The sequence below is a fragment of the Zalophus californianus genome, chromosome 6 (assembly GCF_009762305.2).
Source record: "Zalophus californianus isolate mZalCal1 chromosome 6, mZalCal1.pri.v2, whole genome shotgun sequence".
In the NCBI taxonomy this organism is placed as follows: Eukaryota; Metazoa; Chordata; class Mammalia; order Carnivora; family Otariidae; genus Zalophus; species Zalophus californianus.
In genome coordinates, this window is record NC_045600.1 from 28003417 (window position 1) to 28020535 (window position 17119).

Here is a 17119-nt window from a genome sequence, read left to right on the forward strand (position 1 = left end):
AGGGTCAGATTTTTAAACATCTTACTTAAGGGAAAAATTGTTTCTATTATACCCCTTCTTTTTTCCCCTCCTTCCCCCCCACTCTCTCCTTACCTTCCTCTTTATTTTTTTCTTAAGATTTATTTTATTTATTAAATTTATTTTTATTTATTTTATTTTAAAAAATGTTTTATTTGTGAGAGAGAGCGCATGCACACACAAGCAGGGAGAGCTATGTTACAGGCAGAGCAGGCACAGGGAGGAGCAGGCTCCCCGCTGAGCAAGGAACCCCATCTGGGTCTTGATCTCAGGACTCTGGGATCATGACGTGAGCTGAAGGCAGAAAGAAGCTTAACCAACTGAGCCATCTAGGCATTCCAAGATTTATTTATTTTAGGGGCGCCTGGGTGGCTCAGTCATTAAGTGTCTGCCTTTGGCTCAGGTCATGATCCCAGGGTCCTGGGATTGAGCCCCGCATCGTGCTCCCTGCTCGGCGGGAAGCCTGCTTCTCCATCTCCCATTCCCCCTGCTTGTGTTCCCTCTTTCTCTGTCTCTCTCTGTCAAATAGATAAAATCTTTAAAAAAAAAACAAAAACATTTATTTATTTTAGGGAGAGAGAAGCAGGTGCGCGAGCATGCACATCCACATGAGCAAGGGGAGGGACAGAGGGAGAGAGAGAATATCTGTAGCTCACTCCCTGCTCAGCGGGGATGACACACACGGGGCTTGATCCCAGTACCCTGAGATCGGGACTTGAACTGAAACCAAGAGTCAGAGGCTTAACTGACTGAGCCACCCTGGGGCCCCTTCCCTCTTTCACTCACCTACCCTAGTACCTTTTTATCTAAAGAAGACACTTTTTTTGAATTAAACGCATAGCCTTTTTTTGAGGGAAAATCAAATACTGAGGCCTTATTATTTAAATTGGAAATTCAAGGAGATGTTCTATAGTGATGATTAGAAACATTATAGAGGAAAAATTACAAGGACTTTAACCTTGGTAAATTCAAAATGAAGAATTAATATAATTAATATCATAGTTTTCTTTTCCATGTAATCTTAGTTGAAGGTGAGAAATGGCATGGTATTTTCCTTTTCATTTAAAATATAATAAAAATAAAATTCTTTTACGTTTGTGTGATTTACTTAGCATTTTAAGGTAAACTGATTCTTTGTTTAAAGAACATTTAACTTGGGGCTTCTGGGTGGCTTAGTTGGTTAAGTGACCAACGACTTCCACTCAGGTCCTGATCTCACGGGTTGTGAGATCCAGCCCTGCGTGGGGGCTCTGAGCTCAGTGGGGAGTCTGCTGGAGATTCTCCCTCTCCCTCCGCCCCTCCCCCTCCTCTTTCTCAAGTAAATCTTTTTTTTTTTTTAAAGAACATTTAACTCTAAATTGAGCTCCTTTTACCTATGTTTTAATATGCAATATTTTTTTCTTTTTGGAGATCTTAAGAGCAGAGGGAAGTATACATCTTTTACATGGTATTTGAATTTTGTGTGTCTCATTTCTCTTTGTACAGTTCTGCTTTTTTAGACTATGAGGGCAGTACTTTGCCAAGTAAGAACTAATTTCCTGGGAAATCAGGTTGCTGGCTTGACTTCTTGCTGTGCCTCTCCCTTTTTCATTGCTTTGTAAAAAAGCTGAGTTTAGTCTTGTGGAAAATAACTAAATCACCTAATTATTTTCTCTAGTCCAAATTAAACATGATTGGTATATATTTGCATTGTATTGAATTCTGTAACTTTTTCTTATAGATTTGTTAACATACCTTGAGGTACTTTGACTTCATTTGATAAGTTGGCTGTTCGTATCTGAAATAATACTAATGGTGTGTTCCTTCAATGAATGTTCTTACTCTTTTGGTCTTTTTTCACCCCTCTAGTAGACCTAGTTAGTGTGGGATATCACTTGTGCTTTTACAAAAAAGCCCAGACACTGAAATATAATCATAGTTTCTATGATATTGACCCTTCATTATTTTTTAAAGATTTTATTTACTTATTTTGAGAGTGTGTGTGTGTGTGTACGTGTGCATGCGCGCCTGTGCATTCATGCATGCACGCGAGTGGGGGGAAGGGCCGAGGGAGAGAGAATCTCAGGTAGACTCCACTCTGAGGGTGCAGCCTGATGAGGGGCTCAAGGCAGGGCTTGATCCCACCACCCAGATTATGACCAGAGCCAAAATCAAGAGCTGGGTGCTCAACCCACTGAGCCACCTGGGTGCTCTGACCCTTCATTAGTTTTTTAATGACATTAACATTTATTATCCATTTTTTCCTCATGCAGATTTTTATTGAACACATAATTTTGGAACCTGCTTTTTCTTTTTCTTTTTTTTTTTTAAGGCTTCACACTGGGCATGGAGCCCAACGCAGAGCTTGAACCCACGACCCTGAGACCAAGACCTAAACTGAGACCAAGAGTTGGTCACTTAACTGACTGAACTACCCAGGCACCCCTGGAACCTGCTTTTTTTTAACATGCATTTTAATATCGTTATAATTATTTGAAAACAGTTTAAAACAGCTGAGGAATATTCCATTAAAGGAAATATCATTTATACAACGGATTTCCATAGTTTTTACATTCAGATTATTTCTGATTATTATAAACAAAACTTCATTGAATAATTGCTAAACACAGATCTTTGTCCACATTTCTATATTGTTGATAGATTCCTATAAGTGGAATTATCAAGTCAAGGTATACATTTCTGAGGGTTCTCAAGAGAGCAAAACATTGCATGATTGCTTTCTAGAAAGGTTGTACAAATTTACATTCCCATTAGCAATGTATGAGCTTGACATATATACCCTTGCCAGCAGTGTTATCATTTAAAAATATTTGCTAATCTGATAGGGAGAAAATAGTAATTGGTTTCTGAAATTTGTATTTTATCACTAGTGGAACATTTTAAATATTATCATTAACCTTTAAGTGAAGTTATGTTCCTGTTCTTTGTTCTTTTTTTTTCTTCTTTTTGAGTGGTCTCTAATTTTTATGTGGAATTTAGGGATGGATAATATTCAAAGCTGTGACTTAATTTACATAAATGATCAGCAAAAAGTTTAATGTCCCTTTTTTTTTAAGATTTTATTTATTTTAGAGAAGGAGCAGTGGGGAGAGTCAGAGGGAGGGGGAGAGAGAGAGAGAAGCAGACTCCCTGCTGAACATTAATGTCCCCTTCAATTTTGTTTTGCCCTCCCTCCCTGCAACTGCTTTCTGATTTTGTCTGTTATTGAATTTCATGTAAATGGGATACATACTCTTTTTATCTGGCTTCTTGTGCTTAACATATTTAAAAATTTTTTTTTAAGATTTTTTAAAAAATTTATTTGACAGAGAGGGAGATAGCGAAAGAGGGAACACAAGCAGGGGGAGTGGGAGAGGGAGAAGCAGGCTTCCCGCTGAGCAGGGAGCCCATTGCAGGGCTGGAGCCCAATGCGGGGCTGGATCCCAGGACTCTGGGATCCAGGCACCCCTAACATATTTTTGAGATTCATTTTGTTTTGTATATTTATTTTTTTTGTTAAGGAAATAGAAAGTTACAGCATTTGTATGCCCTTTTAAATACAGTGCCATTTAAACCATCCCTAGACCACAATTTAAGTATTCAATTTACCTCAAGTCCAACTTTTATCTCCCTAAGACACTTTCCATCGAAGTAGCCATTTTAACCGAGTCTTCTTTTTTATATATACATGGATAATTTCTGGAGGGAACACTTAGGAGGAACATGCACCAAGAATGCATAAGAAAAAAAATATACGTGCACATACACTTGAGTTTCACTTAATAAAAGTATTATTGCTTAATAAAACCTAGAGATTTATTTGCCTCTCTCTCTTTTTTTAAGATTTTTTTTTTTTTTAAAGATTTTATTTATTTATTTGACAGAGGCACAGGGAGAGAGGCAACACAAGCAGGGGGAGTGGGAGAGGGAGAAGCAGGCTTCCCACCGAGTAGGGAGCCTGATATGGGGCTCGATCCCAGGACCCTGGGATCATGACCTGAGCTGAAGGCGGACGCTTAGCAACTGAGCCACCCAGGCACCGCAAGATTTTTTATTTTTAAGCAATCTCTACACTCAGCGTGGGGCTTGAACTCAGTCCCCGAGATCAAGACTTGCATGCTATGAGGACTGAGCCAGCCAGGTGTCATTTGCTACTTAAAAACACCAATTAAAAACTTCCTCAAAAGCTTATCTTGTGGCAAAAAAACCCAAGTGAGTTACTGAACAAAAAGTAAGGTTATTTTCAGAATAAAAACTATCTTCAACTAGGGATGAGACAGAATTTGAAGAAAATAAAAAGACATCCTCATTAAGTAATAAATTCAAATCATTAGTATAAACAACAGATAACTTCCTAGGTCACACAGTATTCCATTTTATGAATACCACACTTTGTTTTTCTGTTCTGTTGATAGACATTTGTGTTATTTCCAGCTTTTACCTGTTATGAGTAAGGCTGCTATTAACATTCTTGTACAAGTCTTTTTGTGAACATGTTTCATTTTTTTTGGTTGAATACCTAAGAGTGGAATTGTTACATCACAGGGTAGATGTTTGTTTAACTTTATAAGAAATTGCCAAATGGTTATCCACTAGCAGTGTATGAGATCCAGCAGTGTATGAGATCCTGCCTATCGTTGCCACCACCTGGGTTGTTAATTTCTTTGATTTTTTTTTTAGCCAGTCAAGTGGATTTAAAATGTCTTCGAATGGTTTTTATTTGCATTTTTCAGTTGACTAAAGATGTTGAACATTTATTCATTTTTTTGGCTAAAATCTTTACAAGGGCAAATTTGCAGATTAATAGTAAATATGTTAAAAGGTTCGGTGTGTTTTATTACTATATATAGATCTAGACCTATTAATCTTATTTGTAAGATCAGAGTTTAATTTGTAATTAAAAGTAAAATGAGAAAGATTTATTTCAAGTATAAGATTTTTCAGAAGTTCTATATCATAGTGATAATTCTTAGATTTTTTGGAGATAAGTAAACTTTTGCTGTTGATTAATATTTGTGAGAATTTTGTTTGACTGATAAGTAAATGATTTACAAGGAAGATTTGAGGGGTGCCTGGATGGCTCAGTCGGTTGGGTGGGTGCCTTGGGCTTGGGTCATGACCCCAGGGTCCTGGGATCAAGCCCCGCGCAGGTTGGGCTCCCTTTAGCGGGGAGCCTGCTTCTCCCTCTGCCTGCTGCTTCCCCTGCTTGTGTGCTCTCTCTCTGACAAAGAAATAAATGAAAATCTTTAAAAAATAAATAAATAAAAGGAAGACTTGAGGCTGTGTTTTGTAGAGGTGTTTTTTGAATTTGGTATATTGAATCATTGATTCAGGATCATTAAAATTGCATGATCTGGCTAGGAAACCAGCCTGTATTTGAGCCACCTGAGAGAACTGATAGTCTAGTAATGGGATTAGGTAGTAGTGATAATGCTAGCAGCGGCTGATGCTGTATTCCAGGCATTGTTCTAAGTGCTTTACATGCACTAATTTAATTCTCGCAATAACTCCTGAGGGTAGGTATTGTTATCTTTATTATTAAAGATTTTATTTATTGAGAGAGAGAGCGTGTGCGTGCGTGAGCTCAGGTTGGGGGGGAGGGGCAGAGGGAGAGGGAGAAGCAGGCGCTCCATCCCGGGATCATGACCTGAGCCCAAGGCAGACACTTAACCAACTGAGCCACCCAGGCGCCCCTGTCCTTATTATCCTTATTTTCCTGTTGAGAAATTTGAGTTACAGAGGTTAAGCATTTGCCCCAAATCATAGAGCAAATGGTGGACTCAAACATAAGTAGTCTGGCTCCAGAGGTCATATTCTTACCCTTAGTGCTTATGTGATTAAATACGACAGTCAGTCGTATGTTCTTTATAGAGCATATCCTTCTGTGGTAGTGGTGGTCATAGTTTAAATTGGGATTTCAAGTTTGCAGATAGGTTCCCTACCAGTCTCCCTCACTTCACCATCAATACTCCTGTCATGTATCCCAGGGGGGGTGATTTATGGAAGGAAAGTTTTATCTGAATTAACAGATGGTGAACAACCCTAGTAACCTGAGATTGAGTGCTTTCCTAGAGATGTCATTTCTGTCTGTACCTTAATTGAACCTTGGAATTGGAGCAGCTACTTTCAGACAGTCTTCAGCCGTGTTTGTTTAACTGGTCTTTGTGAAAATCTCTAAATGTAAATGTTTAACATCCTCTGGAAACAAACTGAGTGAGATACGAGGTTGCTGGAGCTTGTGCCTGTAAAATGTTGGGCCTAATAACAGCACTCCCTAAATATATGATATTCATAGATATTTTTGATGCACTGACACAAGAATCACAGTTCTTAAAATTCTTTTCCTCCTGAATCTCCTGCATACTGAAACCATGTAACTCTTCTTTGTCTTTAGTTTGGATTTAGATAAGATTAATCTTTGAAGGTAGGGCTGGATTTTTTTTTTTTAAGATTTTATTTTTAAGTAATTTCTACACCCAATGTGGGACTCGAACTCACAACCCCGAGATAAAGAGTTGCAGGTTCTGCTGACTGATCCAGCCAGATGCCCATAGATTTTTTCTGGTCAATTTCCTTGAAAGAAGGTTTGAGGACAGAAGGAAATGAAAGTATGTATTGGCTTTTTATTTTGCCACACCTTTTTTGTCTTCCACTTCTGATTTGGCATTGTTGATATCATGGGTGACTTAAAGAAATTGGGGTAGATGGGAGGCATTTTGTGTGTATTGAATGAGAGAATAAATTTTTAGAAAAAATTTTAAAAAGTTTAAGTAATCTCTGCACCCAACATGGGCTCGAATTCATGACCCTGGGATCAAGAGTCACATGCTCTTCTGACCGAGTCAGCCAGGTATCCCAAGAATGTAAATTCTTTTTTTTTTTAAAGATTTTTAAAAAAATGTATTAGAGAGAGAGAGAGATAACAAGGGAGGAAAGGGAGAAGGAGCCTCCCCGTGAGGAAGGAGCCCAACATGGGGCTCAATCCTGAGCCCCATGGCAGATGCTTAACCAACTGAGCCACCCAGGTGCCGCTGTAAATTTTTGAATAAAGAAATCATAAGATATGAATTTAATTCCTGTGTGGCCACACTGTGATTTGGCTAAATGTTTTAACTTCTCTGGGTCTTTATTTTTCTTTTATGAGGTGATGGTATTGGACTTGATGTTCTTTAAAGGTTTTTAATACTGAAATATTCAAATTATTCTGAAATTATAGTGAATAATATAATGAATGTAATTCAGTTTTTTTTAATATCGAAAATAAGTGTGCCAGTGCTGTTTATAGAGCAGTATCTGTCACTGATTTTCAGTAAGGATCTTAAGTCATATGTTATATTTCTATTTACATGTGGACCTGTTTTTATGCTCTGTTTGCCTGTCTCAGAGCCAGTATTACCCTGTCTTTATTTACTATAGCTTTGTAATAAATTCAGATATCTGGTATGGTGAGGCCTCATACCCCCACTTTGTTATTCTTTTTTTTTTTTTAAGATTTCATTTATTTATTTGACGGAGAGAGACACAGCGAGAGGGGGAACACAAGCAGGGGGAGTGGGAGAGGGAGAAGCAGGCTCCCCGCCGAGCAGGGAGCCCGATGCGGGGCTCGATCCCAGGACTCTGGGATCATGACCTGAGCCGAAGGCAGACGCTTAACGACTGAGCCACCCAGGCGCCCCCCACTTTGTTATTCTTTAAAATTATCTTGGTTATTCTTCTAAATCTCTGTTAACCTTTAAAATTCTGTGATTTTTGTGTATTCTGCTTAGACTTTCTTTGTATTTGGTAATCAGTATATTCTTATTGAATGAATATAGTGAACAACAGCTAGTTACCCTCTAAAGGCTGATGAATAATAATGTTACAAGTTAATATCAGTAAAATTATGACTTGAGAATATTGCAAAAAAAAACTTGCGTTTTTCTTTTGGAAGTGTTTAAATAAATTACTTTCAAATTTGGGCTGGGTGTAATATTAAATTATGGTCCTACCCCTGGCCTCCCTGCCTGCCACCTCTTTCCGTTCTCCTTTTGGATAAAATTTTGGAAAGAGGAAGTAGGATTTTTGAAAAATTGTTGTTTAGACAGTTTAAAACCACCTTAAAAGTCATGATAAATTCCACATGAAATTGATGAAACATGCTTTTAATGAGCACTTTTACTTTAAAACTAGTTGTGTATATGAGCTCCATCATTTGAACTTCAGACCTGGAAAGGACATTAGTTTTTGTTTACTTGAAAATACTTCATATTTTCATTTTGTAGTGGGTAAGGTTGAGTTCTATAGCACACTCACTGGAAATTTTGTTTTCTGTTTCCTAGCATCATCAAACATGATTTCAGTGGAACTCTACAGTTTCTCTATGCTGTAGCCACTTTGATCTTTTTTAACCTCTTCTTCCTGTACATCCTTTACTTTTTGTTTTTTGTAAGATTTTATTTATTTATTTGTCAGAGAAGGAGAGAGAGAGCACAAGCAGGGGGAGCGGCAGGCAGAGGGAGAAGCAGACTCCCCACTGAGTGGGGAGCCTGACTCGGGTCTCAATCTCATGACCCTAGGACAATGATCTGAGGTGAAAGCAAGAGTGAGACGCTCAACTGACTGGGCCACCCAGGCGCCCCATGATACACATTTTTAAAAGATCATCATGGCTCTTATCTGATAGTTAGATTGTAGGGAGAAGCAAAAGAGAAAGCAGGAAGAGCAGTTTAGAAGGGTGTTGGAAGTAGAGACAGAAGTGGATGAATTCAGATACATTTATGATAGAATTTTCAAGATTCACTGATGGAATCTGTGATGGATTAGATGTGAAGGAGAAAAAGAAAATTCACTGATGGATTAGATGTGAAGGAGAAAAAGAAATCAAAGGAATCAAAGCTTATTCCCAAATTTCTGGCTTGGTATTTATTGAGATACAGGAGGACTGGGAAAAGAACATATTTTTTTAAAGAGGATGAGAATCACTCTTTTGGATCTGTGAATTTCTAAGTGACATCTAAATGATAGTGTTGGGATATGGGAGGCTGGAGCTTAAGAAGAGGCGATGCTGGGAATTGTCATTATATAGATGGTATTGAGAGCCATGAGGAAAGGGTAAGATCAGCTGTCTGGTACTGAGCTCAGAGGAACTCCAAATATTCCTTCTGGTGAGGGAGGAGAAGGGAGTTTATATGGAGAGAAACCAGGATTTGTCATGTCATAGAAGCCCAAGAGAGGAGAGAGGAACAGTGCCAGTTTGATTTATCAAAATGGAAATTATTGATGATCTTGTGATAGTCATCTCTGTATGTCTCTCCAGATCTATTTTTGCCCTTTTCTTCCCTGCTTTGTGCTGCGGAAGGCTGACCTCTATAGTTTATATCACCCAGGCTTCTTTGCTTTCTGGCTTCATGTTGTTTTCAGCCAGTGGAGATACAATTGACAGGAGATTGGACAGTGGAAGGAAAAAGAGATTAGGGTATTTATTCCCTTTCCTCTTCTCTACGTGGCTGTGGTTTAGGCAAAAACTGCATACCTCTACCTGTAGCTGCAGGGTACCTTTTCCACCGCCATAGCTTTTTCTGGTTCCGATAACTTGAGGCTTCAGAGAGGTGAGAGCTTGTACCCCTTGTACCTTCTAGGAATTTAGAGAAGGTTAGAGCTTCTTTTTTTTTTTTTCTTGATTGCTCTCTATGTTACCTTAATCTGACCATACTTTTGTAAATAGTCTCTTCGTTAAGCTCTCTTCATTTATTCCTTTAAGTGTGCCATCCGTTTAAGGGGCAGTTTCAAATGAACTTCTTGTGGAGGTAGACCAGTTTGGAGCAGGTTGAATAGTGAATGGAAAGTTGGGAATTAGAGACTGTGAGAGCTGATACTTTTTTGAGGAATGCGGCTCTAAAGGGTAACAGAAATGGGGGAGGAGGTGGAGCATGCTCTGTAGGGAATGATGGGATACACTACAAAACATGTAAATATGGGAGGTAATGGTACATGTTTACATGATAATGAGAATGATCTTGTAGAGGAGGAAAGATTGGTGATACAGGAGAGAGTGAATTATGGAAGGAAGGAAACCTCTGAGTGAAAGAGATAATACAAAGAGCTTCAGTGGCCATTTAATAGTAATCGGAGGGGCTCCTGGTTGGTTCAGTTGGTTAAGCATCCGCCTCTTGGTTTTGGCTCAGGTCATGATCTCCGCGTCTTGGGATCGACCCCCATGTCGGGCTCTGAGCTCTGTGTGGATGGAGTCCGCTTGGGATTCTGCTTCTCTCTACCCCTCACCCTGCTCTCGCTCGCTTGCTTGCTCTTGTGCTCTCTCTCAAAAAAAAAAAAAAAAAAAAAATCAGGGATGCTTATTCATTTTAAAGTAGGGGAGAAGAAGATGACTGGTTCAGTTTCGGGGCGATGTTACAGATTTGGTTGTGGAAAAAATAGGGAGCTTTCATCTGATGGCTTCTATTTTCTTAATGAAGGTATTGTAGATGGAGAGGTGGGTGAAATGTTTAAGGATTGAGGAAAAGTTATAAAACAGCCTTTACAGGGAGCTTTTAGAGTAATATTGCTGTGGTTGAGGTTGTTAGTTGTGAATTTATGACAATAATCATTCTGACTGGATATGTGATTTTCTTCAGTATTCCGCTGCTCTGTCATGGTCATGGAGAAGTTAACTGGAGTTTTGCTAGGAGAGTGTGAAGGAGAGAGACAGGGGAAACATTGAATTGAGTGCAAGGAGTGATTATATTGATGAACTGTGAAATCTGTACTGGATAAAAAAGACAAGTGAAACCAGGGGAATGATAGGAATAATAGGAATGGAGGGTTTCATAAAGTTGGTGGTCTCATTAAGAACTAAGAATTATTTCTGAGGTCCAGTTGAACAGTGAGTTGGAAAGATCAAATCTTTTATTATATGTCGTCTTTATCATTTATGTCCCAAATAACCAGAATTTGTATAGACTTAGCCACTTGGCATCTCCCATTCTTTTTTTTTTACCCCAAAGATTTTATTTATTTGAAAGAGAAAGAGCATAAGTGAGAGTGAGAGAGCACGAGCAGGGGGAGCAGCAGAGGGAGAGGGAGAAGCAGACTCCCCACTGAGCAGGGAGCCCGACATGGGGCTCGATCCCAGGACCCTGAGATCATGACCTGAGCCAAAGGCAGATGCTTAACCAACTGAGCCACTCAGGCACCCCGTATAATCTCCCATTTTAAATAGACAATTTATTTTTTATTTTTAAATTGGGTCTATTTTTTTTTTTAAGTCTTATTAGAGAGAGAGCGCACGTCCGTGCACTGGGAAGAGGGGCAGGGGAAGAGGGAGAGGAGATTGCCGCCAAGCAGGAAGTCCTATCTGGGGACTCAGTCTCACGACCCTGAGATCATGGCCTGAGCTGAAACTGAACTGAGAGTCGCTAAACCGACTGAGCCACCCAGGTGCCCTTAAATAGACAGTTTAAATCCACATTTTAGCCAAATGGACTTAAACACACACACTCTCTGACCTATAGAGCTTATGAGTGTGATTTCAAACAAGGCATTTTAAAGTCTATTAAAAAATCTTTGATAAATGTGAATATTTATCAAATTAACTTCTTTTGTTAACTGCTTTCTATATATAGGACACAGGAAAATAATTTCCTCTGAAAAATATCTGGTTCTGTTTAGGATATTTCTATGAAATTTGTGACATAAGATCTAAACTTATTTTTCCTTAAAACCATTAAAAACTGTTATTTATTATTTTTTTAAATGTTTTATTTATTTATTCATGAGAGTGAGAGAGAGAGAGAGAGAGGCAGAGGCAGAGGGAGAAGCAGGCTCCCACCTAGCAGGGAGCCTGATGCAGGACTCGATCCCAGGACCCTGGGATCATGACCTGAGCCGAAGGCAGACGCTTAACCATCTGAGCCACCCAGGTGCCCCTAAAAACTGTTATTTATTATTGGTGCAGTCTTTTGGAAAACAGTTTGGCAGGTTCTCATATACAGTTATACATATACTTACTGTAATGATCTAATAGATCTAATAGGTATTTACTCAAGTGAAATGAAAACTTTTCATCTATGCTAATGCCCCAAAGTGGAGACAAATTCAGATGTATGGCAACTGTGAACCTCCATACAGTGGAATACTATTTGGCAGTGCATGCAGCAGCATAGGTGGATAGTGAATGCATTATGCTAAGTGAAAGAAGCCAGACTCAGAAGACCACATAGTGTGTGATTCCATTTTTATGCTATTTTGGAATAAATGAAACTAAAAGGACAGAAAATTGACTAGTGGTTGCTGGGGTGGGGGGAACATGAGGGAAATTTTTGGGGGGTATTCTATATTGCCTGTATTTGTTCTATATCTTGATTGTGGTGGTTGTTACATGACTATTTTTCAAACTCAGAAGTGTACACTTAAAAGTGAATTTCAGGGATGCCTGGGTGGTGCAATTGGTTGAGCATCTGACTCTTACTTTCAGCTCAGGTAGTGATCTCAGGGTCATGAGATTGAGACCCGAGTGGGGTTCTGTGCTTAGCAGCAGTGTCTGCTTGAGTTTCTCCCTCCCTCTCCCTCTGCTCCTCTCCCCCATGTGCGTGCGCATGAGTGAGCTCTCTCCCAGATAAATCTTTAAAGAAAGAGTAAATTTCAGTGTTTATAAATTATACCTCAGTTAAAGTTCTAGGATATAGTATGTTACCATCTTAAAAAGTATTTTGGAAAACTGTCTCAAGATAATGTTTGTTTTTAGATTCTACCTATGTGACTTTTTGGGGAGGAGAGAGTGGTAGAGAAGCATCATTAGCATTTATAAAGTTCTTTGAAGCTCTAGAAACATGTAAATGCTGAATTTGTCTATGTGTAGCAAACATTCCTATCGTATGTTTAAAAGAATGTTACAGTGTAAGAATTAGTAGAGAAAAAGAGGGACACCTGGGTGTTTCAGTCGGTTAGGCTTCTGCCTTCGGCCCAGGTTATGATCCCAGGGTACTGGGATTGAGTCCCGCATTGGGCTCCTTTCTTGGCAGGAAGCTTGCTTCTCCTTCTGCCTGACACTCCCCCTGCTTGTGCTCTTTCTCTCTGACAAATAAATAAAATCTTAAAAAAAAAAAAAAAAGAACCTGAAGTCTAGATTAGATTAGCTAAAGTCACACAGCTAGTCACTGGCAGAGAGAGGTCTAGAATTTAAGTGATGGATTACTAATTTGATGCTTGTCTTACTAAAAGACACTTTTTATTTTAAGTTATTCCTTCTAGAGACTATTTTTAATTCCTATTTGGAACCCTTTAATTGTGTCATCCTAAAGCTGGAAACCACTCCCTTCCTAGTGGTAGGAAAGTTCTGTGTCTGGTTGATAATAGGACTGTGTCTGGTTGATAAATAGGAGGGCTAAATTTGAGAGATCCTGCATGACTTAAAGTTTGCTTAGACATAATGAACAAGTTTAATTATAAAGACACTTTTCTTTAGCTATGGGAAACTGGGTGCTTAGTTTTGGAGTTGTCAAAGGTTACCAGTTAGAAATAGGTTTTTGTAACTTTACTGAATTTAAAAAACAACCTTTTGCTGGGGCGCCTGGCTGACTCAGAGGAGTGTGCAACTCTTGATCTCGGGCTTGTGAGTTCAAGCCCTGTGATGGGTGTAGAGATTACTAAATAAATAAAAACTTAAGAAAAACCCCAACCTTTTCAGATTATCATGATTATTGGTCTGTTGGCAAGGTAGGAAAGGTTTAAGAGTGGTAAGTTTTTTCTGGTTACCTTAAGGAATGAGGATTTATCTTATACCCAGGGATGTGAGGAAGCACCAGAAAAGCTTAATAGTTAGACATTTAGGAAATGGAGAATGGAATGTCATTCAGATACAATAGCAGATTTAATTGTCTTCTATATACATATATATACATATATATGTGTGTGTGTGTGTATATATAATTATGGAAAGTGTAATTTTCTATTTTTAAGTTTTTATTGAAGTATAGTTGACATACAATGTTATATTAGTTTCAGGTGTACAATGTAGTGGTTCAACAATTCTATACATTATGCAATGCTCATCACAATAAGTGTGGTCACCATCTGTGACCATACAAGTTATTAACTATATTCCCTATGCTGTGCTTTTCATCTCTGTGACTTATTTATTTTATAACTGGAAGTTTGTACCTTTTAATCCCCTTCACCTATTTTGCCTATCCCCCTTCCCCCCTCCCCCCACTTTCTGGCAACCACTAGTTTGTTCTCTGTATTTATAGGCCTGTTTCTGTTTTGTTTTGTTTTTTAGATTCCACATGTAAGTGAAATCATGTGGCAATTGTCTTTTAACATCTGATTTATTTCACTGGCATAATACCCTCTGGGTCTGTCCATGTTGTTGCAGATGGCAAAACCTCATTCTTTTTTATGGCTAAGTAATATTCGTGTGTGTGTGTATGTGTATGTATGTGTGTGTACACCACATCTTCTTAATCCATTCATCGATTGATGGACACTGAGGTTTCCATGTCTTGGCTATTGTAAATAATGCTGCATTGAACACGGGTGCATATAGCTTTTTGAATAATATTGAGGATTTTTTTGGGGGGGGTGGGGGTTAAATACCCAGTAGTAGAATTGCTGGATCATATAGTATTTCTGTTTTTAAAATTTTGAGGAACCTGCATACTATTTTCCACAGTGGTTGCACCAATTTACATTCCTACCAACAGTGCATGAGGGTTCCCTTTCCTCCACATCCTCACCAACACTTGTTATTTCTTTTCTTTTTGATACTAGCCATTCTGACTGGTGTGAGGTGATATCTCATTGTGGTTTTGGTTTGCATTTCTCTGGTGATTAGTAATGTTGAGCATCTTTTCGTGTGTCTGTTGGTCATTTGTATGTCTTCTTTGGAAAAATGCCTGTTTAGGTCCTCTGCCTGTTTTATTTATTTTTTTTAAAGATTTTTATTTATTTATTCATGAGAGACAGAGAGAGAGAGAGGCAGAGAGAGAGAAAGGCAGAGGGAGAAGCAGGCTCCCAAGGAGCAGGGAGCCCGATGTGGGACTCGATCCCAGGACTCCAGGATCATGACCTGAGCCGAAGGCAGATGCTTAACCATCTGAGCCACCCAGGCTCCCCCTCTGCCTGTTTTAATCAGATCATTTGAGGTCTTTTTGGTGTTGAGTTGTATACGTTCTTTATATATTTTAAATATTAACGCCTTTTCAGATATATCAAATATTATTGAGACAAAGGCAGCTTTCACTGTCCCTCTATGTTCACCTCCCTCCTTGTATTAGAACTTTTATGCTTGCCTCTGGACCCCAATTCTAGAACCAGGCTTAGAGTTCCTGCCCCTCAGAGATACTGGTGATAGTGTGGATATTGCAGAACCAGTTACAGGGCTAACAGGTGTCCTGGTTACTTTCTTGATTTTGAAGCTGTGTCTGAGTCCTGCAACCTTCGTGGGAGTTACTATAAGCCATAGCCCCAGGCAGAGTTGGCAAGTTGTTTTCTTTTTTAAAGGTTTTATTTATTTGTTTATTTTTAAAGATTTATTTATTTGAGAGAATGAGAGAGAGACAGTGAATGCACCTTGTGGGGAAGAGGCAGAGGGAGCAGGAGAGAGAGACTCGTCTCAAGCTGACTCTGACCTGAGCACAGAGCCTGACACAGGGCTCCATCTCACGACCCTGAGATCATGACCTGAGCTGAAACCAAGAGTTGGATGCTCAACCAACTCTGCCACCCAGGCATCCCTAAATTTCTTATTTTTAAGTAATCTCTACAACCAATGTGGGGCTTGAGCTCACAACCCTGAGGTTAAGAGTCACATGCTCCACTGACTGAGCCAGCCAGGTGCCCCAAGTTATTTTCTTTATAAGGGAGCCCTACCCCACCCCTAGCTCTGATAAATCCTCTATCTTACTTATATGGAACACTTTTCGTCCCTGTTCCCCAGGGAAGCCAGACTCTCAGCTGCCATTGCTTGTTTTTGGACTAGGACCCTAGTGGGCTCCTGGCTTCAGCACTGCTTACCATTTTGCATTCATTTTCCCTATCACTGCTTGAGAGATATGTATGTTATTTTTTGAGCTAGTTATATATTGTTTATGTGTTTGACACATTTGTATATTGTTTTTGGATGAATTTACTGCACCACCTAGAAGCCTTTTTAATCTTTCAAAGTTACAGTTTCTCATCTTTAAAATTGGAATTATAGCCTTTACCTCTTGTTTTTTTGTGCTGGTGAAATGAGGTTATATACACACTTGTATCTGAATTCTATGAACAATGCCTAGCATATAGTAAGTGCTTTATATATGTCAGCTGTTATATTTTCAAGTGAGTCCTGTAATTCCTTGTTGGTTTCTGTTTAGACAGGTATTATCTATATATATAGACATAGATATCTATCTATAATATATATAATACATAATAACCCTAAAACACTTGTCAATCAGTATTTGAAATTTCTGTAAATGTATATTATTCTGTCCTTTGGAGATGTGTCTAAGAAGATTGTGCTTGCTGATAAGTGATCTTACTTCCGTATTTCTTCAGCTGAAATAATAAGACATACTACTTCCTTTTCCTCTTACATCAAGCCGTGAGTATGCCTTTGCTTTTATTTTTGTCTTGTCTTATAAACTGTTGTGTGCATATGGATGTTTGGAACTATGGAAGTGTATTAAGAAGCATAGCACACCACCATTTAGAGTTTTTGTTTGCTTTTTACCATTTAGAGTTTTAAAGTTCATCTACCAGTCATGAATGAGAGCTAGTTCAGTATGCCATCCCTTCATGTTGTCATTCTCAAATGAACTTTATTTTTTTTATTTTTATTTTTTTCTCAGGTAGTTAGAGAACTTTTTCTGAGAGGACTAATCTGGGGACTACGTTAGAGACATGTTGGTTAAGCTGAGATTTTTATGAAGTTTTTAATGGTTATGCATTTCTCCCCAAATGGAAAGGTTTTTTTTGTTTTGTTTTGTTTTAAAGATAAATTTACTTGAGAGAGTGCAAGCGCATAGTGTGGGGAGGGGCAGAGGGAGAAGGAGAGAGAATCCTCAAGCCGACTTCCCGCTGAGTGCGGAGTCAGATGTAGGACTGGATCCCGGGACCCTGAGATCATAACCTGAGCTGAAATCAAGAGTTGGTCACCTAACCTACT

At 38.9% G+C, this 17119-nt stretch overlaps 1 protein-coding gene across 22 annotated transcripts in view; it reads left to right on the top strand.

Annotated features, from left to right (window-relative positions):
• NUMB (NUMB endocytic adaptor protein) overlaps positions 1 to 17119 on the top strand; it is a 180745-nt gene that overhangs the window by 8270 nt on the left and 155356 nt on the right. For 2 of the 22 annotated variants that reach the window (XM_027572243.2, XM_027572242.2), the window contains exon 2: positions 16453 to 16555. The exons of 19 other annotated variants lie outside the window; for them this stretch is intronic. The gene's annotated coding sequence lies outside the window, so the exon portion shown is untranslated. The remainder of the gene's footprint in view (positions 1 to 16452; positions 16556 to 17119) is intronic. One more of the 22 variants, XM_027572244.2, reaches the window with a different exon arrangement.